This window comes from Dendropsophus ebraccatus, chromosome 4 (assembly GCF_027789765.1).
Source record: "Dendropsophus ebraccatus isolate aDenEbr1 chromosome 4, aDenEbr1.pat, whole genome shotgun sequence".
NCBI classification, from domain to species: domain Eukaryota; kingdom Metazoa; phylum Chordata; class Amphibia; order Anura; family Hylidae; genus Dendropsophus; species Dendropsophus ebraccatus.
In genome coordinates, this window is record NC_091457.1 from 41,815,138 (window position 1) to 41,837,524 (window position 22,387).

At 42.7% G+C, this 22,387-nt stretch overlaps 1 long non-coding RNA gene across 1 annotated transcript in view; it reads left to right on the top strand.

Moving 5' to 3' along the window:
* The window catches only part of LOC138789605 (uncharacterized), a 100,558-nt gene extending 80,667 nt beyond the window's left edge, over positions 1 to 19,891 (top strand). Inside the window, exon 3 of the long non-coding RNA XR_011362740.1 lies at positions 19,601 to 19,891. This is a non-coding gene — a long non-coding RNA (uncharacterized lncRNA). The remainder of the gene's footprint in view (positions 1 to 19,600) is intronic.
* The last annotated feature ends 2,496 nt before the right edge of the window (positions 19,892 to 22,387 follow it).

The window sequence follows — 22,387 nt, forward strand, 5'->3', positions numbered from 1 at the left end:
CGGCCTATCATCCCCAGACTAATGGGCAAGAGGAGAGGGTCAATCAGGTCCTTGGCAGTTATCTTCGACATTTCGTCTCCGCTCGCCAGGACAACTGGTCCAGTCTGCTTCCATGGGCGGAGTTCTCCTACAATCATCTGGACTCGAGCTCCACAGGCAAGTCACCCTTCTATGTGGTCTATGGACGTCATCCTCGTCCTCCTCTGCCTCTCTCTCCATCCTCTGAGGTCCCAGCCGTGGAGGAGTTGTTATCTGACCTGCAGTCAATCTGGGAACAGACTCGACAATCTCTGCTCAAGGCATCTGACCGCATAAAGGACCAGGCGGATAAGAGAAGAAGACCCGCCATGAATTTTCTCCCTGGGGACAAAGTCTGGCTCTCGGCCAAATATGTCCGACTCAAGATTCCCAGCTAGAAGTTGGGTCCTCGATTCATCGGTCCTTTCTCGGTGCTAAAACGCCTCAACCCTGTCACCTACAAACTCCGCCTACCTCCTACGATGCGGATTCCGAACGCCTTCCATGTCTCCCTCTTAAAGCCAGTAGTCCTCAACCGGTTCTCCGATAAGGCTTCACTCTCTGCTCCACAAGCCGTCTCTGACGATGTCTACATTGTCAAAGACATTCTGGCCATGAAAACTGTCAGAGGGAGACGGTTCTTCCTGGTGGACTGGAAAGGATTTGGTCCTGAGGAGAGGTCCTGGGAACCCGAGGCTAACATCCTGGACCAGAATCTCATCAAGAGGTTCCTACAGGCCAGAAAAAGGGGGAGGCCAAAGGGGGGGGTACTGTCACGGCCGCGTCCCGTGCTCCGGGCCGCCACCGCGACTCCTCTGTTCCCCATGCAGCAGCCGGTGTCCTTAGGCAGGGACCCGGCGCTGCTGTTACTTCGGCCCCGGGGGGCGCCTCACCTCTCCACGCTCCTGTCCGTCGCTGTGCCGGCCAGCGCGCGTCCCCGCCTCCTAGGGCGCGCGCGCGCCGGCTGTCTCAGATTTAAAGGGGCAGTGCGCTCCTAATTGGTCATGCACACTATCACTCCCTATAAATTCCAGCCCTGCCCCACTGCAGGTGTTGGAGCCTCTACATGCTTCCATAGCGTTTGGCCCAGCTCCCTGTTGTCTCCTGATCCCTGTCCGCTACCTGGTCCCCACTCCTTGTTCCTGGTTCCTGCTTCCCCGTTACACTTTAGTTCCTGTGTTCAGCCTGTCACGTGCGGTCTCACCTTCAGACCATTGCCAGTATCATCTCCTGCCTACGGCTCCTGCCACGCCTCGCCTACCGTCACCAGCAACCAAGCCAGGGGTAGCGACCTGGGGGTCGCCTGCCGCAGCAAGTCCATCCCGCCTTGCGGCGGGCTCTGGTGAAAACCAGCGGCCCCTTAGACTCCGCTCCCTGGTGAGGTTAGTGCCATCGCTGGTGACGGTCCAGTGGATCCACTAGTCCAGGCGTTACAGAACGTTTTAAACGACCATGTAATGACCGCAAAATAATCGTTACACTACATACATGTCACACTACATACACATATCGTTCACGTTCCCGCGTGTGTTATGTGTTATCGTTCGCAAAAAAAAATCGTTTAGTGATCGTTAACGAGCGGTCGTTGGAGCGAGTTTATGAACGATAATCGTTCCGTGGAGTAGTTGGTGATAGTAACTGTACATATAACTATTTTTCACTAAGGGCCATATTGCATAGGATGATCATCGTTCAAAAAATCATTAGATCGTTCGGATTTAAACGATAATTGTTTTGTGTAAAAGCAGGCAACGATTAAACGACCAGCGAGAAATCGTTGATCGTTTCATAGATGCTGGACCTATTTTTATCATTGATTGTTCACAAATTGTTCTAACATCGTTCAGTGTAATAACACGTGGCTTGGTCGTTCCCTGGACTAACGGCCAGGAAAGGACGAGTGCAAGAACGACCGTAAGTAACGATCATTGTCCTGTGTATGGGTGCATTTACATAGAAAGATTATCTTCCAAAGATTTGAAGCCAAAGCCAGGAATGGAATTGAAAAGAGGAGAAATCTCAGGCTTTCCTTTATAACCTGTTCTCTGTTTATAGTCTGTTTCTGTCTTTGGCTTCAAATCTTTGGCAGATAACCTTTTAGATAAAAGGGTGTAAATGGACCCTTATAGGGTGAACGATTTAAGATCATTTGCCATAGCGATCATTTAAGATTTAAAAATCATCCCATGTAAAACCACCCTTACACACTTTGATCATATATCATTGCTGAGCTAAGGGTTAATAGGAAGATCCAGGGCCGGATTAAAGGGAGGGCACCCGGGCCTCCACCACTTGGGGGCCCCCACCAGCGTGAACCCGGAAGCAGGGTTCCGAGTTCAGTCTGGTGGATCTGTAGCAATCTACAGCAACCCCCCAGCGGAGCACAACTAGTGGGGGCAGCGTGGGGGCCATGGGGGTTGGGTGGGACAGGTAGTGCCCCGCATCCATGTCCCTGGTGGAACGTACAGATCTCCTGCAGACTGCACACGATAAAGGAGAAGATGTGCACCGTTCTGCCACACAGGAGAGCCCTGGAGATCAAAGAGACGGAGACGGGTTCAGCCACATCCAGGAGAAGCAGGTGAGGGAGCTCTGATCTCCGGGGCTTGCCAGGGACTGCTAGAAGATGAAGAGATATTGCAGCGTTGGAATGGAGGACAGGTGAGAGGGATGTTTATTTTTTTTTTACTTAGCACAGATCAGGGGCATTTATTTGGGGTCCCCTAGTGCCATCCTTGGGGGGGGGGGATAACTACCATACTAAGGGCATCCTTGGGGGGGGAATAACTACCATACTAGGGGCATCCTTGGGGGGGGGATAACTACCATACTAGGGGCATCCTGGGGGGAAAGGGGGGATAACTACCAAACTACCATACTAGGGGCATCCTGGGGGGGGGATAACTACCATACTAGGGGCATCCTGGCAGTGGGGTATGATACCACCCCAGGATGCCCCTAGTATTAAAGTTAACCTTTCACTGCCAGAATGCCCCCTAGTATTGTACTTGACACGTCTTCTGCCAGAATTAACCCCTGCAGGATTATCCTGGCAGTAGAGGGGTTAACTACAGAACTCAGGGCATCCTGGCAGTGGAGGGATTAGCTACAACACTAGGTGCTTAACTACAACAGTTATTTTTACTATATGGGGGCATAGCAGGAGACATTATTACTATAATGGGGAACAGCAGGGACATTATTACAATATGGGGGGCAAAGCAGGAGGCATTATTACTATATAGAGGACACAGCAGGGGACATTATTACTATACGGGGCACAGCACTGACATTATTATTATTATTTAGGAACACAGCAGGGGACCCTGTCAGGTGAAAGTCCCAGCTGAACATCAGTAGGAAATGTGTTAACTTTTCAATAAACGTTGTTTAACTATTTACATACAGAATTGCTGCTTATTAGCGGGAAAACTGGCATTTTTTCTCTTTCACCGGCCCTTTTAAATTAGGTACAAAGGGGGTGACTGCCCCAGTAGTGTTTAGCCCCCCTATGCGCTCTTCCCCAGTAGTATATAGCCCCCCTATAGTATATAGCCCCTCTGTGCGCTCTCCCCTGTAGTATATATCCCCCCTGTGATCTCCCCCCAGTTGTATATAGTTCCCTGTGCGCTCTCCCCCTGTAGTATATAGCCCCCCCCTGTGCACTCTCCCCCAGTAGTAAATAGCCCCCTGTAGTATATAGCCCCCCATGTGCTCTCCCCCTGTCCGCTCTCCCCCTCCCATACAGCATGTAACATAAAAAAACAAACACATACTCACCTGGGTCAGGCATCTCCTCTTCTCTTACCTCTTGTGGCCGCACTGCAGCAGTCACTAGAGGCTGCTCTCCCCTTGTCCTGGCGCAGTAATGTCACTCGAGCGCCGACACCAAAAGGAGAGTGCAGCCTCTTGTGACCGGTGCGGCCACAAGAGTGACTGACAGGGAGGGAGCCAATGGCTCTCTCTCTGTCAGTGCTGCCGCCGCATAGTAAGTATGAGCGCTCGGTCCGCCAGTTGAAGACCCCTGCCCTACATACAAGGGACAGCCCACATACCTACTGACTTTACTAGACATGACACCAAAAAGCGGAATTACTACAGTTTGGGACCCTATAGGTGGGAAAAAGGGAAGGAAGTTGCTGGAAAATTGCGGAGCCTAAGATGTTTGTCTGGCAGGTTCTGAAGAGATGAATTGTAGTGGTGATCCAGGACAGATGGAGAGGAAAAGGAAGGCGAACGCCTCTGATCTAAGAAGACATCATCTGTGAGTCATTGTATGAATTTTTTTTTTGTATTTTGTAGAACTTTATTCGGTAGGGGTGCCCCCGAGGTAAAAAAAAAAAAAAAAAAAAGGTAGGGCAATACTGCTCTCTAGCAAAATCTCCCCCACCCCCGGATTCCCAGGCTGAGTTAGGGTCCTATTAGATGGGCCGATGATGGCCCAATCAATAATGTAAATGAGTGCTGTGCAGGGGCTGCACAGATGGATTTTAACCAGTCTTTAAGTACTTTGTGGGTGCTCTTTACTGCTTCAGCTAGTGTATGTGATTGGGAACTGCAGGTGGGACCTACTCTTCCAAGTGCTGATTCTGCCCGTGATTCACAACTGCATATGCTAGCTGTAGTGGATAAGAGCAGATTCTCACAGTGCGTTATTAACCCAATAACAATGTGAGAACACACCTTGAGACTCATCCCTCCCCACTCCTGTCTCCAGGCCTGACCATCACATGCACAACAGAGGAGAATGCTGAGCCATACAGCCAGGAGTGAGGAGGGGTACATGCTAAGTCCCCTACAGTAATCAGCCACCTGTATAGATCACTAAATAGTTTTTTTTATTTTATTTATATTTTTTTTGGGGGGGGTGGGGATGAGGGGCACCCAACAAAATTGTCGCCCGGGGCCTCCACCAACCTTAATCCGGCCCTGGGCGGATGCCTCTTTCAGAACCCCTGTTTCTTGACCAGAGTAAAGGAGGAGTACCAAGGGTATGTTTTGCTCTGGAGAACCCAGTGCATTTTATAGGCAGTCCATTGATTTTGCTGGTAACTGTGCAATGGTGTATTTTCCCAGCACCAGAACATATTGTCGCCAGTTCATCACTCAGGGACCCTTCTAACAAAAAAAAATTGTCCAAAGTAGATAATCCCACTCCAGAGATGGATACAGTATAAAACCTGAAACACCATGTACAATATGGTTCATTCGTACTGCATGAAACACTGACGATCACTGACAGACGCATTTAGAAAGGAGTCTTTACCCCGGATGAAGGAACACCTAGGTATGTACAGTATGCACAGTAGCACATATGTACTGATTATATTTCATATGTACATGGTATACTTTCACTGTTATAGGGTAGGGATTGGGACATACATAGCGCCATGTGTAAATAAGGCTCTGACCTTTGTTAACCTGGAGGGCTAGATACAGTAGGTGCCAAATTCAACAGTTTGAGACAGTTCTAACATAAAGAGAGGCAATGCCACGTGAGCCGATCATACCATTAGTATCTTCCAAATTGTAAGATACTAAAACAGAAACCAACGAGAAGGGGAAGAAGAAGGACAAGAGTAGGTAGGGTAGAGTAGGGAAAGTCGGCTGTTTTACAAAGACATTGCAAATGAATGCAGTTTTTAATCATATATGTATTGAATGGGGGAGTTGGATATCCAGCTATGAAGAGTAGACTTTCTTGCAGCAGCAGAGACATAAAATCATATTGTTTTCTTATGGACCAGTCTTATTGAGCAATTATCTGGGAGGATTTCAAATACTCACCGGTGGGTGGGTGGGTGATTGTGTTCTAAGAAGGGTGTTTAAGGTGTGCTCTGTGTAAATATAAAAAAATTACAGAGGGCAGGGGGTGGAAACATAATGATCAAGGGATACTTACCCATCCCTGTGCCCCTGCAGGTCCCCCACCAGTCTCCAGTCCTGTGACACCATAAGCCAGTTCGAAATGCCCCATCAGCCAGCTAGTTACTGAGGCAGCACATCTCTGCTGTAACTGACTGGCTCAGCAGGTAGTTCCTGGCAGGTCGTACCACAAAGGAAGCCGGGAGAAACAGTAGACAGGTGGGGAACCATGAATGGTGGCACTGCAGCTGCACGGAGACAGGTAAGTATCCCTCGATTGTTGTTTTCCCACCACCTTCTGCCGTCCGTGATTGTTTACATTAGTTCTCCTTTAAGTCGGGAGTTGGGTAGCGGTAAATGACTCAATACATTTCCAGAGAATCTGTATAGAGTGGCAAGGGGAGATTGCCCAGGGAGATGTGTAGGCCATAAACAATAATTTATAGAGCTGCTCGATCAGCCTCAGCTTATCGCTGCCACTTTTACACGGGCCGATTATCATCTGAATGAACGTTTCTATCAACGTTTATTGCCGATAATCGGCCTGTGTAGAAGGACCCTCAGACAAGAGGGATGCTTGGTGTTACTAATAAGATAAACCTCTATGATGGAAGATTGAAGATCAGTGTGTAATCCTGTTACCCATTTCCCAATAAAATGCTGAGGGAAGATGTCTAGCAGCTTTCTGTCATCAGTCGTAATGCCATCTATTATGGTTGTCCAGTAGAATCTGCTTTAATAGGTGATATTTTATTTAGACGTTCTTCTGTCCTCAGTATTGCTGTCATTTTGTGACCTTTCTAATCTAATAAATCATTTAAAAGAGCCAAAGTTGCTCTAAATATTCATGAAGTGATGACGACGGCAGCTAAACCTCGGAGGAGTTTTTGACAGATGAATTCTGATGATTTCACTATATTCATTTGCTTTGGAGATTTTTATGCACTGTTTACATTTTATATAATTTGGCAGAGATTCCGGCTCGCTGAGAGTACTGCTGGCCCTACATGCACTCACAATGTGTGACTGACACATTCCAAATGGCACCGGCTTACACACAACTCATACTGATTCACGCATCTCTCACAGTTCTTCTAATGTGGTTCTGAAACTACCCACAGATGTATACATATGTACCGATCCACAGAACATTCCAGAATGATGGTTTTGTTTGTCTGTTTTCAAAAAGCACATATAGGATGTAGATAGATATTATTAGCTTACATCAGAGGAAAAATTGCTCTGCAGGAAATTCTTAGCTTCTTACTGACTGTTACATAATATGGAATTGGAAGCTGACCTTAAAAAGCTTAATTGGTCAGCCTAAATACCAGCCATTAATGCTATGCTAGTGACCAGGAATGCTTCATTTAAGGTTAAATGGGGTTTCCCTTTATCACCTATCCACATAATGGGTGATAAGTGACCACAGGTACCCCCACCATTTGCCAGAACAGGGGCCATAAGGATTGCAGAGTGCTGCATCCAGGGGGACACAAGGTTTATTTAAGTTAATTTAAAAAAAATGCCCACTTTTTATATCTTCTGATTGCTGACCTATATACATGGGGAGTCGGTTTAGTTCTACCTACAATGACATGGCAAGAAAATACAAACATACATATTTAATAAACGATCATGAATTGGTAAGTAAGATTAATTTAATACTTTTGTGTGGCTTTTAATGCTTTCCTTGTGCCGAAGAATCCAACTGTCTGCTCTGTCTGGTAGACTTCTTCTTTCTGCTGTATGCTGTAACTGGGATTTCAGCTCCTATGGGTGTAGTGGCCAAGGTAATAGTCATAAAGATGTGATAGGGAAAAAGAGGTTGCTGAAATCCCAGCAAGAGTGTACAGCAGGAACATTACAGGACGTTCTGCCAAAAGGAAGTGAGGCAATGGAGGGAACGGAGAACGTTTGCTTCAGGGACAGAAGGAATGCAAGAGAGGTAGCAAAATAACTTTATTTACCAATATATGTTTATGTATTAGACAGTTGAATATAGGTTTCATTATTGGAAAACCCCTTCCATGGAATCGATGTATTGACATGTGAACACACTTGCCTGATGATAATCTCGGGAAAGATCATTTCATGGTGCCCTGTGCAAAACTGCCCTGTGGTGTCCCACACAGCTTTCCCATACTGCTGAATTCCAAGTTTGGTTTAGTCATATAGTGATTCATCTTTACATACAGTATACAGCAAAACTGACCTTCGATTCAGTCTGATGGGAAAGCTGAGTGATGACACTGTGGTGTCACAATGGTCACTAAAGACCTGATACTGCATGATAGATTGATACCGTATATCACTGATATATTCTGGGTGTTTTACATGATTTATCCTTCATCACAGCTCCACAGAGGTTGTTACCCAGCTTTCCCAGGCCATTATATCTTCCTAGGCCCCCAGTTTTCATATTATAGAATAACTAGTCAGATTTGTTAACCAGGAGACAGGGAAAGCTGAGTAAGAATCCCTGGGAAGCTGTGACTGACAAATCTATCATGTTATGCTAAAACTGCAGGTTAGGCAGATTCACCTTTCAGGGTCCTGGGAAATCTGGGAAACAAACAGTTTTGAGGTGTAAGACAGATGGCTGAACATTAAATCTACCTAGAAAAATCCCCCTTTGTCCTGTCAGATTAGGACCATCAGTGAAAAATCCCTCCTCTTGCTTCAATAGGAAATATTCATATTCAGGCACCAGGGAAAACAAGATTACACTTTCTGTAGATGAAACAAGGAGGTATTTCTTTGGAGGGCAGATGTCCAGCTTTATGAAATGTGATGGACCCCCAACTCCCAAGCAAAATGAATGAAACCAAAGAACACAAAAAAAAAGACATGACACATTGCAATCAGGTGTCATATGGTCACAATTTTATTGAAAATCACATGACACTGAAAATGGCAGACCCCCGACTCACGAAGAGTCACCCTCCAGAACTCAGGCAAGAAAAAAAACCCTGTGGAGGAAACCTTGAAGGAGCCATGTCTGGAGAGTTGCCCCTCCCTTGGGCTTAGAGGATAATACATTAGCACATTTTGTAAAACAAAACTAGACTATAAATTTACTACACCGGATGTGATAGAGATCTGGCTGCCATATCTGTAACCTTATTAAGGACCAGGCCGAAGTCCCCCCTTCTCCCTTACAGATCCAGGTCCATCTCTTAAGATGAATACAACCCCCTGTTCCCCTGCTACAACCAAATTTACATCAAGGATAGGAGAATAAAATAGTCAAGCTCGAGGTCCTCTGGCGCATCAAAAATGGCACTGATCCAGGCAGCGCGGCTTTCTTTTATGGAACCTTTTTTTATGACTTAAGCGATTGTCATCACAGTGCATGGTTACCATGGTGACCACAGGTACCCACAGTGATCTGAGGCATTAACCCTATAATGACTGGTGATGCACAGGGTCACTACGCTAACACAACCTGAACATGTCCTACAATAGATCTATAACGGTCATTAACTGGGCTACATACAGTGTCTGTGGTTGTCATGGTGATGCTGCCCAGGGGCGTAGCTAGGATTCATGTGGCCTCATAGCAAAAAACTGTATGCCCAATGGGACCCCATAGCAGGTGTGTGGTCTGCCTTTATTGTGGCTATACCACTGATGCTGCCACAATTAAACATGGCCACTTTGCTGTTTTACAGGACCTTGTGCTGTTAGTGCTGCCCTTACATAGGGTGGCAGAATCATGGGGACAAAAGGACAAAAATGTCATTGACATAGTACTGGTCTACAGTATATGCGGAAATTAAGGAATGGTGTTTTCTGCTGTCCCCCCCCCCCCACACACACACACACACACATAGATTGTAATGCACAGAATGATATTTTTGGGAAGAATCCCTCGGTCACTATATTCCTAGAAGTTAGGAAACTAAATGCCCATGGTGTACAAGTTAGCTTTGCAGCCTTTCTGGCCCAATGGTCCTTCATGTCACTTTGTCAGGTTATAATGGGATTAGGAGAAGTTCTAAGAGAGGGGGTAGGGGTTGCTTTGCTATTAGAGTTAGACTTCTAAGAGTTTCGATGAGCCGGACTTTCTAGGAGACTTAATGACCTGTTCTGTCACAGTATCATTGCTTTCTGTCCCCTTCCCCTTTCTCACATCCCGCTCCTAAAGTTTCATGCAGTATAAGCCCTGAATACATCACGTTCCTAAAGTGAGATTAGGAGGCGTTCTGGCACCCCTTATCACCAACTTGTGTTCCCGTGGTCGACTGCAAATCAAACTTTAACCCCTTCACAAGGGCGAATTCCCTGAACTGAATGGAGCAATCGCTGCTATGTAAGAAATTACACAAGTTGCACTTTAGTCAAGCGATCAGGGCTTATCGAATTAACTGTTCTCCTTCTTGTGCATAGTATATGTATATCCCCTAGTAGAGAAGTACTAAGCTTAAAGTAATAGTACACACTTATAAGTAAATAAGTGAATGTGAATGTACTATTGCACATGTATACGGCTTTCCAGGTAGATGTGGTCATTCATGGAGCAGATCCTGGGTTGTACTGGTTCATTAAAGTGATGGCAACACAGTCTACATATGGACACCATCAGCTTTAGGATGAAAGGCCACTTGTCCCTTTAAGCCTTCTTCTTATTGTTATCCCACTAATGACAACAGACACTGAAATACAATAGGAAAAAAAGGTTTTAAATCTGTGGTTGGAGAATTTACTTCCTAAGGGAAAAAAATGGGAAGGATTAACTACAATTGTGTCATACGTACTTAAAATCTCAGCTTAAAAGACTGCGATGATTTTGCACCAAATTGTTCGTACAATTTTTGGTGCAATGTCACAATTTCCCCACTTTGTTAAAGGGAAACTATCTAAAGGTTAGACGACTTTAACCTGCTGATCGCTCCCTATTGCACACAGGCTGCTGAGGATGAAGGTGAGTTTCAGTGTAGTTTAATTAAGGCTGTTTGGAGCAACTGCTCCAAAGAGCCTGCCCCTTATGAGGGTTGGCCCAATCAATGGTCTGAGGGTGGTAGCTCCGCCCCCTGTGCTCCACAGAACTTTACTACATGCAGGATTAAACTACAAACAGCATGGAAATGGCGCTGAGGTTGAAGGTAAGAGACATACATACCTTCTTCCTCAGTGCCCTGTGCGCAATAGGGGGCGATCAGCAGGTTAGATTTGTTTAACCTTCACATTTAAAGTTTCCCTTTAAATGAGGTGCAAATCATAAGTCTAAAAGAAAATATGGTGCAGGGCAGTTTATAGGCAAGTTTGATATCTATGGTGTCCATGTGTGTTGGCAGTTATAGGTATATGGTTGGTAGGTAGGACAGGGTGACTTCTGAGAAAGAGTGGTGGGGTCAATGCCTTCAGGGCAGATGAGAGAAGTGAGAGTAGTAGGGGTAAATTGAGAAACCACCGTGTCTCTGTGAAGCATCCCTAAGTTCTTGACTATTCACAACAAAGATAAAGCATATATTTAGATATACACATCTAAAGACCCTTGAGCTTCCAACCCTGAAGAGCCATGACCTCAATTCGTTAGGTATTGACACGCTATCTGTAAATTATACAATTACCCTATATTGCCTCTACAGGTGAAATAAAGAACTACATGGTGCCCAATAAATGTTCATGTTATCCTTGTATGCTGTTTGAAGCTCTGCTTTTTGTGGGTAAATAATAATAATAATAATAATAATAATAATAATAATAAAAAATATTTAATACTATGACCAGGATCTGTATAGAAAAATATGGACAGTTAATTGGTTAAAAAAAAGAATAAGGGCTAAGTAAGGATGTGTGATAGACATTGACCCGTACAAAGTCCAATATGCATCTTGCTAAATAGCCTTCATCCAGCTAGAATATGTGCGTGCATATGACAATCATCTAGGTGGGCCAAGAATCTGAGGCAGATTTTTGACATCAGCTGCTAATGTGGTGCTGAAAAGCTGAAATAAACTGGAGGCAGATCAAACAGGAATCAGTATGAGATAATGCGTTGATGGGAAAGAGACATGACTTTCTGTGCACTAGACTACTTGATTATAAGCCGATTGAAAGATTCTGTATCTAAAAGCCAGTAGTTGCCAAAGTTAAGTTGCTTCTCCAGTGTATGGTGTAGGAATACTGGATTACCTTGGATTGCAATTGTCACTGCGGGAATTAATTATAAACGGCTGCCGCTAGCCCCAATATTACACATGCCCGATGGTGTACAAACAATTATTTAAATATTTCGCAAACGGACTCCTTTACACCCTAGGGCAATAAAACTTAACTTTTATTTAAAGAATAAATGCTAAAAAACTGTCATGACAATAACAAACATAAATAGTGAAAGCACACGTGTTCAGACTTATCCCTACACTTAAGGTAGCTTGATAAAGGGAGATATAAATATATATAAGAGCTGTCCACACTGATGTACTCAAATGGCTAGGGGAGGGAAAGTGCTCTCTCACAGCTAATCCCGGTGATCGGTTCTCACCCTGCCTTTTGTGGTTACCCACCTCCTTAATAGGGTGGCCCCAACCACGGTGACGGTCCCTCCTTACTTACTAAGTGCAGGGAAAAAATAACAAAATAAAGTGAAAGACGTGTATAACGTAAGTGGGTGTACCAACACCTAAGTGGGCATGCAGTCACTACAGTAGCTGGGGTACATCTGCGCTGTAGGAATTACATCTTGAGCTACATCTTAAAGCTAAGTACTACCTATATTGAACGCATGGTTGTGTCCAGTGATGTATCTTGTGGGACTCACTAAATTAAGTGTTTGATTGGATCTAATGGCGGACGCCGAGATCTTTCAAGGGGAATATCGTGTCCCTGTTTAGGAGGAGATTTTTACATGTACTTTATGCTTGACTAGTAGCAGACTGTTCCTTGTACAGTATTGTATCAACTACATTATGTGCTATTTGCTGATTCATACAATTAATACACCTGTTTCCCTGATGAACCTGTAAAAACTGACAGGAGAAATGCGTTGGAACTGTAACAATAAAACTTCACCAACACCCTATATACAAAAATTTATATATACACGTCTTTCACTTCCTTTTGTTATTTTTTACCTGCACTTAGTAAGTAAGGAGGGACCGTCACCGTGGTTGGGGCCACCCTATTAAGGAGGTGGGTAACCACAAAAGGCAGGGTGAGAACCGATCACCGGGATTAGCTGTGAGAGAGCACTTTCCCTCCCCTAGCCATTTGAGTACATCAGTGTGGACAGCTCTTATATATATTTATATCTCCCTTTATCAAGCTACCTTAAGTGTAGGGATAAGTCTGAACACGTGTGCTTTCACTATTTATGTTTGTTATTGTCATGACAGTTTTTTAGCATTTATTCTTTAAATAAAAGTTAAGTTTTATTGCCCTAGGGTGTAAAGGAGTCCGTTTGCGAAATATTACCTTGGATTGGTCAGAAAATGGTCCACATATGCTATAGCTATACTGTCTAAGGCCTTATGCTTTGAGGGTTTTTTCTGGCAAACGTAATTGATGATCTAGCTTCATTAGTATCAAATTGGTGAGGTGCCAACACCCCTTCCCAGGTAATCAGCTGTCACAACGCATGCCGCAACCGCAACAGCAATATATACCATTATATGTATGAGCTAATTTTCAACAGAGCTTTAAACCCCCCATATATGATGATGTCATAGAAACATAGAAGATTGTCGGCAGAAAAAGACCACTGGGTCCATCTAGTCCACCCTTTTAGTATTTTCTTCCTTATTATCTTAGGATAGATATATGTCTATCCCAGGCGTGTTTAAATTCTGTTATTGTAGATTTACCAACCACCTCTGCTGGAAGTTTGTTCCAGGTATCTACTACTCTTTCAGTAAAATAATATTTTCTTACATTGCTTCTGATCTTTCCCCCAACTAACCTCTCACTGTGTCCTCTTGTTCTTGAGCTCAGTTTTTTACTAAAAACACTCCCCTCTTGAACCTTATTTAGTCCCTTAACATACTTAAAGGTTTCAATCATGTCCCCCCTTTCCCGTCTTTCCTCCAGACTATACAGATTCAAATCCTTAAGTCTTTCCTGATATGGTTTATGCCTCACACCCTCCACCATTTTTGTAGCTCGTCTTTGGACCCGTTCTATTTTATCAATGTCCTTTTTTAGGTGAGGTCTCCAGAACTGGACACAGTATTCCAGATGTGGCCTCACCAGAGCTCTATACAGCGGGATCACAATCTCCCTCTTCCTACTGGTTATACCTCTAGCTATACACCCCAGCATACGATTTGCTTTCCCCACCGCCTGGTTGCACTGGTGACTCATTTTAAGGCTTTCAGAAATCATTACCCCTAAATCCTTCTCTTCTGAAGTCTTTTCCAACACAGTACTGCCGATGTGATACTCGGATAGAGGATTCCTCCTCCCCAAGTGCATTATTTTACATTTGGAAACGTTGAACTTCAATTTCCACTGTTTGGACCACGTATCTAGCAAAGCTAAATCATTTTCCACATTACTGACACCTCCAGGAATATCCACCCTATTGCACACTTTTGTGACGTCAGCAAACAGACAAACTTTACCTACCAACCCTTTACCTATGTCACTTACAAACATATTAAAAAGAATAGGACCCAGAACAGACCCTTGTGGCACACCACTTGTAACCAGTCTCTGCTCAGAATATACACCATTAACAACAACCCTCTGATATCTCTCCTTCAGCCAACCACAAATCCACTGAACTATCCAGGGATTTAGTCCAATTTTCTCCAACTTCTCTATCAGCTCTTTATGGGGAACTGTATCAAAAGCTTTGCTGAAGTCCAGATAGGCGATATCCACAGCACCACCTTCATCCAGCACTTTTGTGGCATAATCAAAGAAATCAATTAGATTAGTCTGACATGATCGGCCCTCAGTAAAGCCATGCTGGTTTGGATCCATCAAATTGTTAATTCTTAGGTGATCCATTATCTTCTTTTTTAGAAGAGTTTCCATCATTTTCACTACTACAGATGTCAGGCTCACTGGCCTGTAGTTACTGGGCTCTTTTTTTGTAAAAAATAATTACGTAAAATTAGTAGGGTCTCTCACGATTGTCTAGTATCCTGAATAGCCGTCAGATGTTCCTTATGTGCTGGTATATTGCAGGCTTCCTAAAATGGATTTGATATTTTAGCAGTTTATAGATTGCATAAAGTACTATGTTGCACTATTTTGTGTTATTCTCAGTATTATTTACTTTAATGACTTTTAGGAGACCAGGATGTGAAATTCATATGAAATTCACATCCTCATCATTCCTGCAATGATCCTAAAATAACATACAGGAGTTAAGTCATCCCTATTAGTCATTCATGATTTCACTTTTTTTTTATTCTCATGAGTCATAAAATAGCTTTTAAGTATTTATCTTCAACACCTTATGTATTATCCCCCACAGCTCCCCTACAGGGGAAACAAAGCATTGCAGTCAATAGACTGCTTCTATATGTCCCAGGTCCTCCACTTTGTATCTGATATCTGTTTTGCTAAATGATAGCGGCCTAAACCTATTAAAGGTAACTAAAGTATTTCAAATACTGAGAATAACAGAAAATGGATAATAAAATAAGGAAAAATGATTTAATGAAGTGGCTGGCATACTTCCACTATGCTATTATGCATAAATTGATGAGTGACCCATATCAATATTAACCATTTGCTTTGGTGATGTATAGTTTATCCATCATGTATTTGCTTTATCTGTATATTTTGATATATATATTTTTTTTTTTATTTTTTTTTTTTTATGGACTATTACCATTTTATGATAAAACCCTATTTGTACCATGTCTAGGTTCTCTGGTTCCTTACTGTACTGACTTATATCTTCACGTGATCCGCTTATAAATAGTAAGCATGGAAAACGACAATCCCAACTTTTTTTTTATGTTTTCTAACAAATTTAGTTTTTATTAAAGGAAAAAGATTAACATTATATGAATAGAATATCAGCTAATCATGACGCATATAGTAAATCAACAAAATATGGGGGGAATAACAGGTAAGGAGGGGGGATTGGGGGAGGAGTAGGGAGGTGGATACTTGATTATGGCTAAATAGACAAGAGGGTATAAAACGCTCATATGAGAAATACGATCAAGAACGAGTCAGGTGAGAAGATGGTCTTACCTAGAAGGAGTAATCGTTGGCGCCACAGAGCTCTCATGTGTTCATTTTATGTTTTCTTTATTACATTATAATGCTTTAATGCTTAAATGACTTATGGTTTCCTTTAAATTGTTTTGCACCAACTATCATGTGATTATTCTTGATTATTCTGCACTTATGCTGCTTACACAAGGACTCATATGTTCTGTTATCCAGTCACATATCCCAGCATGGAATACTTTGCCCTGAAAAATAGCCAGACACTGAAAGGTTCAGAGACGAACATCAGGAAAGTCTGTGCTTCTAACATAAGCATTAACACAGTATCTGCTGCTGCACAGGGAAGTGAGACGCGGCAAGGTGAGGAAACACATGGAAGACCCCTGATTGAAAGTAGGGAAGGAAGAGACATGTAAAGAGCATCTGTTGCCCCCTGACCCATTCACTCACTATTGAATATTTAGAGTGATTCGGAGATGTGCCAATCACAGCAAAAGTGCATGCCTCAACACGGGCAAATTCATGCATTCCTATGGGACTCTAAAAACCCAGTATATTCAGGAGCTATTCCAGAGAGTGAATTCTCTACTAGGTGATGTCATTGTCAAAAAATGTTGTCATTTTATTTTTAAGGCATGTTTTTTTTTTTTTACCCAAATTATTTTCTTGTGTTGGCTAATAAATTTTATTGTCAGCCAATCTTTCATGTACTCATAAGAATCTGGAAGACAGTGGCAGAATAGCGACTCCTGGCAAGTTGTTGACTGTACATGCACACTCTCTGGGACTAGATACAGGAGCTGAGTGAGCAGGATAGTGTGCCAGAAGCCAGTGATGGCCAAAAGCAGTGCCACTTACGGATTGGCAAAGCATATGAGCTGGAGCATAGACAGCACGTCTGAGCAGGGTTCAGCGACAAGAACACGGTGAGGGTCAAGATGGGTCAGTAACAGGGAATCCGTCTGAGAAATCGGGAAATACCACAGGGCTTGTATAATGCACAAGAAACAATTGCGCCTTTGATTTAAGCTTGCCACATCTTGTGTCTTCCAATGACATTCCTTAAAATATGGAAACCTCTTACGAAACATGTCTAGATGTAAACTGTAGTTTGACACTATGTTTAAGTAAAGTAGCCAGGCAGACTAAGGCGTAAAACTAGAGGGTTTCTGTATATCACACAGACACAGTTTTCTATTTTCTAAGACGCATGGCATACATAGCAATTTTGGCCATGACAGATCAGTGTCATCGCTAAGGTCAGCAGGTCTCAAACTGACTTTTTATGACTGTCGGGTCATGGCCACTTGTGGTTTGCAAAATAACCCCATTCACTGACCTTAGCTGCAATGCAGTGCCATCATTGCAGTGTGACACTCCGCAGACCTTTTAACAGGCAAAATTGTCATGTACCCCTCACCTACATGGTTCGTGGTACAGGGACCTAATACTATATGAGTTATTTTTACATAATTTAGTAGTCTATAGAAATACATTATGTTTAGTTATATAAAGGAAAGTGGCATTGTTCTCTTATCGTCAGCCTGCTGTTTACCTACTCTTATCTTCTGTTTCAATGTTCAGAATTAGCCCCATTCCCCCTAAAATGGTGGTAATTCAATTTAGCAATAGAATACATATAAAAGTGAGAAGTTGGGAGGAAGGAGATGCAGCTGCAATCTTGGGACTGCATGCTGTGATAGGGGAGGGGGAGCAGAAAGGTAAAACAATCTGAATGCCGCTGAGCAGGAAACTAGAAAGAGGCTAAGAGCCTCTCAGCAGGCATTAAAGGAGTGACATGTTCTAAATCTGGCTATTTTCTGCCAATTTTGGTGGCAACAAATGACCAAGCATGTTTATGGGGGATCAGGAGAGATAGTGTTTAGCCAACAGTTATCTTATCTGTATGACTATATTGATTGAGCCAATAGATCTTGTTTATCAAACAGTTAATCATATGCCCTTCCTTAGTATTTAAAATCATTTACATTAATTCGTTGATGTATGCAGAATTCTGGAAGTGGACAGGTTCACTACAAGAATATTGCTAAAACACCAAATAATAATAATAATAATAATAATAATAATTCCCATAATAATCTCCCAAATATCTCACCAATAATGTCCTACAGCTCATAACCAAAAAATTATGCTACGCAGATTGAGCTTCACAGCATAGAGCCAAGTGACCCTAGAAATAGTGTAACAAAAGTCAGCAGTGTAGAACAGTAATTTTCAACCTTTTTTGAGCCGCGGCATACTTTTTATACTTAAAAAATCCCAGAGCACACCACCAACCAAAATGGCACAAAATGACACTAAAACAGTACATATTATACATATAGTTAATAATATAGATTCTAAATGTATTTATACTCAGTGTGAAACCTGGGCCTGTTTTCTTCTCCCCCTGTGCTTCTCTCCACCATACTTCTCCCCCCTACTTCTCTACTGTGCTTCTCTCCCCCGTGCTTCTCTCCCCTCTTTCTCCCCCATCCCCAGGTTTCTCTCCCCCATTGTTTTCTCCTGTTTCACAGGGGCACCATAGTTTGGGGAACTTTCCCCGCGGCACACCCGACCATGTGTCACGGCACACTAGTGTGCCACGGCACACTGGTTGAAAATCACTGGTGTAGAACATAGGACTCTCCTTAAAGGGGTTTTTACAGTAAAAATATTTTTCTTTCAGATGAATTGGTTTCAGAAAGTTGTAAAGATTTGTAATTTACTTATTTAAGTAAATTATCGATTATCTATCCTAAAATATTGTTTTCCTTTCAGTCTAACACAGTGCTCTCTGCTGACACCTCTTGTCTGAGACAGGAACTGTCCAGAGCAGGAGAGGATTTCTATGGGAATTTGCTGCTGCTCTGTACAGTCCCTGACATGGACAGAGGTGGCAGCAGAGAGCACTGTGTCAGAATGGGAATAAAAAACATTTCTTGCATGACATACAGCAGCTAATAAGTATGGAAACACTTGAGATTTTTAAATAGAAGTGAACTACAAATCTATACAACTTTCTAAAATCAGTTGAATTGAAAGAAAAGTATTTTCGCTGAATAACCCCTTTAAGGGCAACCTGTTATCAATTTCACGCAGCCCGATTCAGGAGTCATCAGGGTAGCCTGCTGTGGCTCCTTACCTCTCCATCAGCTTTGATTATCTATCAGATCTCTTTGTTTAGGTGCAGGGAGATATCCATCAATTAAGGCCAATGATGGGGCAGGCAGAAGCCGCTGGCGACCAACCCAATGACTTAGGCAGCATGAAAGTGATGACAGGTTCCCTTTAAGCCTTGCAGTTAGGTTCAATGATGTATTTTTTGTTGTCTAAGCTATAAACAGCAGGGGTACTTAGACCTGACAGAACCGGATGAATCCAAACCCCCCCCCCCCATTCCTATCTCTGACATCTTTCACATAAAAACCCTTATGTGCAAAACCAACCGTGATGGCAGATTACCATGTAGAAGCCAAACGTGCACATTCTAAGGTGTAGATTGATGCAATATTAAAATCTTTTAACCTTTTTTTGCTTTATACAATATTTATGCTGTTTTTATTCTCTCTCTCAGATGACAAGGATACATAGCGAGGCCCGCTGCAGTGATTTACTGACAGCAGACTGTAACACAGAGTAACCTCTCCTCATCTCTGGACAGAACTATAAGGAAAATCATTGTAAAAGTATGTGCATAGGAAGCAGACATAGAGGATTTGGGTTGTTTTGTAGGGGGATGAGGTTTCGCTTGCATGTTAGTTAGTTCAGCTCTTTTTTCTTTTTAGTCCCAGCGTTTGTTTTTCTCAATTGTTGTTTTAAAACCAATGACATTCTCCTGACTTTTTCTCTATTTCTCTGTACTATATCTGGACAGTGCGTCTGTAAAATATTGCAAAGATTGGTTCTATATAAATAAAAACATACGTTACCAGAAGAATAACCTTGTCCTCTCCTGATTAGCCGCCATAGTAAAAGAAACACACTTAGAGAGACACCTACTGGTCAAGGCGGGAATCACACCACAAGCACAGATGTTGCACAGGAGCTAAAAGCAATACACTCTAAGGGTACTATTACACCAAGCAATTTTCCGACGACTAACGATTAACGATCTTAAACGACCGCTAAGGCAAACAGCCCGAAATCGTTCGCCCAAGTACACGAAACGATGATCGTTATTTATGATCGTTCTTGCGGTCGTTTAGTCGTCGCTATTGCGTACGTTTCAGCTGTGAATTCTTATTCAACCGAATGATGTGCGAACGATGTGCGAACGATGAGCGAACGATCAAACGATAAAAATAGGTCCGGATCCTATTAAACGATCAACGATTTCTCGTTGGTCGTTTAATCGTTGCCTGCTATTACACAAAATGATTATCGTTCAAATCCGAACGATTTAACGATTTTTCGAACGTTAATCGTTCCGTTTAATACCACCCTTAGGCTGGGTTCACACTACGTATATTTCAGTCAGTATTGTGGTCCTCATATTGCAACCCAAACCAGGAGTGGATTGAAAACACAGAAAGGCTCTGTCCACACAATGTTGAAATTGAGTGGATGGCCGCCATATAATGGCAAATATTTGCTGTTATTTTAGAACAACGGCTGTTATATTGAAATAATGGCAGTTATTTACTGTTATATGGCGGCCATCCACTCAATTTCAACATTGTGTGAACAGATCCTTTCTGTGTTTTTAATCCACTCCTGGTTTTAATTGCAATATGAGGACCACAATACTGACTGAAATATACGTAGTGTGAACCCAGCCTTAGATGTATAGAAGGTGCCCTTTTTTGTACCCTCTAGTTTTTAATGGAAAAATATGGCTGTATTTTACCTTTATTTTACAGAATGTGAACATAACCTTACCTTGAGCAAAAGTATCTGTACAGTATCGCTATAGGATCCAGTACATGCATGCATTACACGTTCCCACACAGTATTTTTGCTCAGTATTTTGGTCAGTATTTTTCAACCAAAACCATAAAGTGGATTGAAAACACAGAAAGGATCTGTTCACGGACAGTTGAAATTAAGTGGATGGCCGCCATTCAATGGCAAATAATTGCTGTGATTTAAAAAAAAAAAAAGGCCATTATTTGCAATCTAACCCTTTGAGGACCAGGCCCAAAATGACCCAGTGGACCGCGCAAATTTTGATCTTAGTGTTTCCGTTTTTCCCTCCTCCCCTTCTAAGAGCTCTAGCACTCTCAGTTTTTTTATCTACAAGGCCATGTAATGGCTTATTTGTTACAGGAATAGTTGTACTTTGTAATGGCGTCATTCATTTTACCATAACATGTATGATGGAATCCCAAATATATTATTTATGAAGATATAAATAGGTGAAATCGTAAATAAGAATGCAATATGGTAACGTTTGGGGGGTTCCTGTGTCTACGTAATGCACTATGGTAAAAGCGACATGATACCATTATTCTATAGGTCAGTCCGAACACAACCACATGCAGGTTACACAGATTCTCTAATGTTATATATTTTTTTTAAATGAAATCCTTTTTTTTGGCAATTAATTATAAATAAAATGGGACTATTGTGACGCTTATAACGGTTTATTTTTTCACCTACGGGGCTGTATGGGGTGTCATTTTTTCCGCCATGATCTCTAGTTTTTATTAATACCATATTTGTGAAGATCGGACGTTTTGATCGCTTTTTATTATTTTTTTTTTATATATAATGTAACATAAAATCGGTAATCCGCGCACTTTTTTCCCTCTTTTCGTGTACGCCGTTTACCGATCACAATGACGCTTGTAACATTTTAATAAATCGGACAATTACGCACGCTACGGTATATTATATGTTTATTTGTTTATTTATTTTTATATGTTTTATTTATATAATGGGAAAGGGGGGTGATTTCAACTTTTATTGGGGGAGGGGTTTTGAGTAGTGTGTTAAGTGTTTTTAACTTTTTTTTTTTTACACATTTGAAGTCCCTTTGGGGGACTTTTACATACAGTACTTTAATTTTTACACTGACCATTGCTATGCCATAGGCATAGCATTGATCAGTGTTATCGGCGATCTGCTCATTGAGCCTGCCTGTGCAGACTTAGTGCAGCAGATCGCCGATCGGACCGCACGGAGGCAGGTGAGAGACCTCCGGCGGTCTGTTTTACCGATCGGGACCCCGCAGTCACACTGCGGGGGTCCCGATCGGTAAGTGACAGGGGACTCCCCCTGTCACTTACACTTAAACGCCGCAGTCCCGTTTAAGGAGTTAATGACACGCGGCAGCGCGATCGCTGCAGCGTGTCATTACTGGTGAGGTCCCGACTGCTGATTGCAGCCGGCCCCCACCTGCTATGAAGCACGCTCCGCTCCG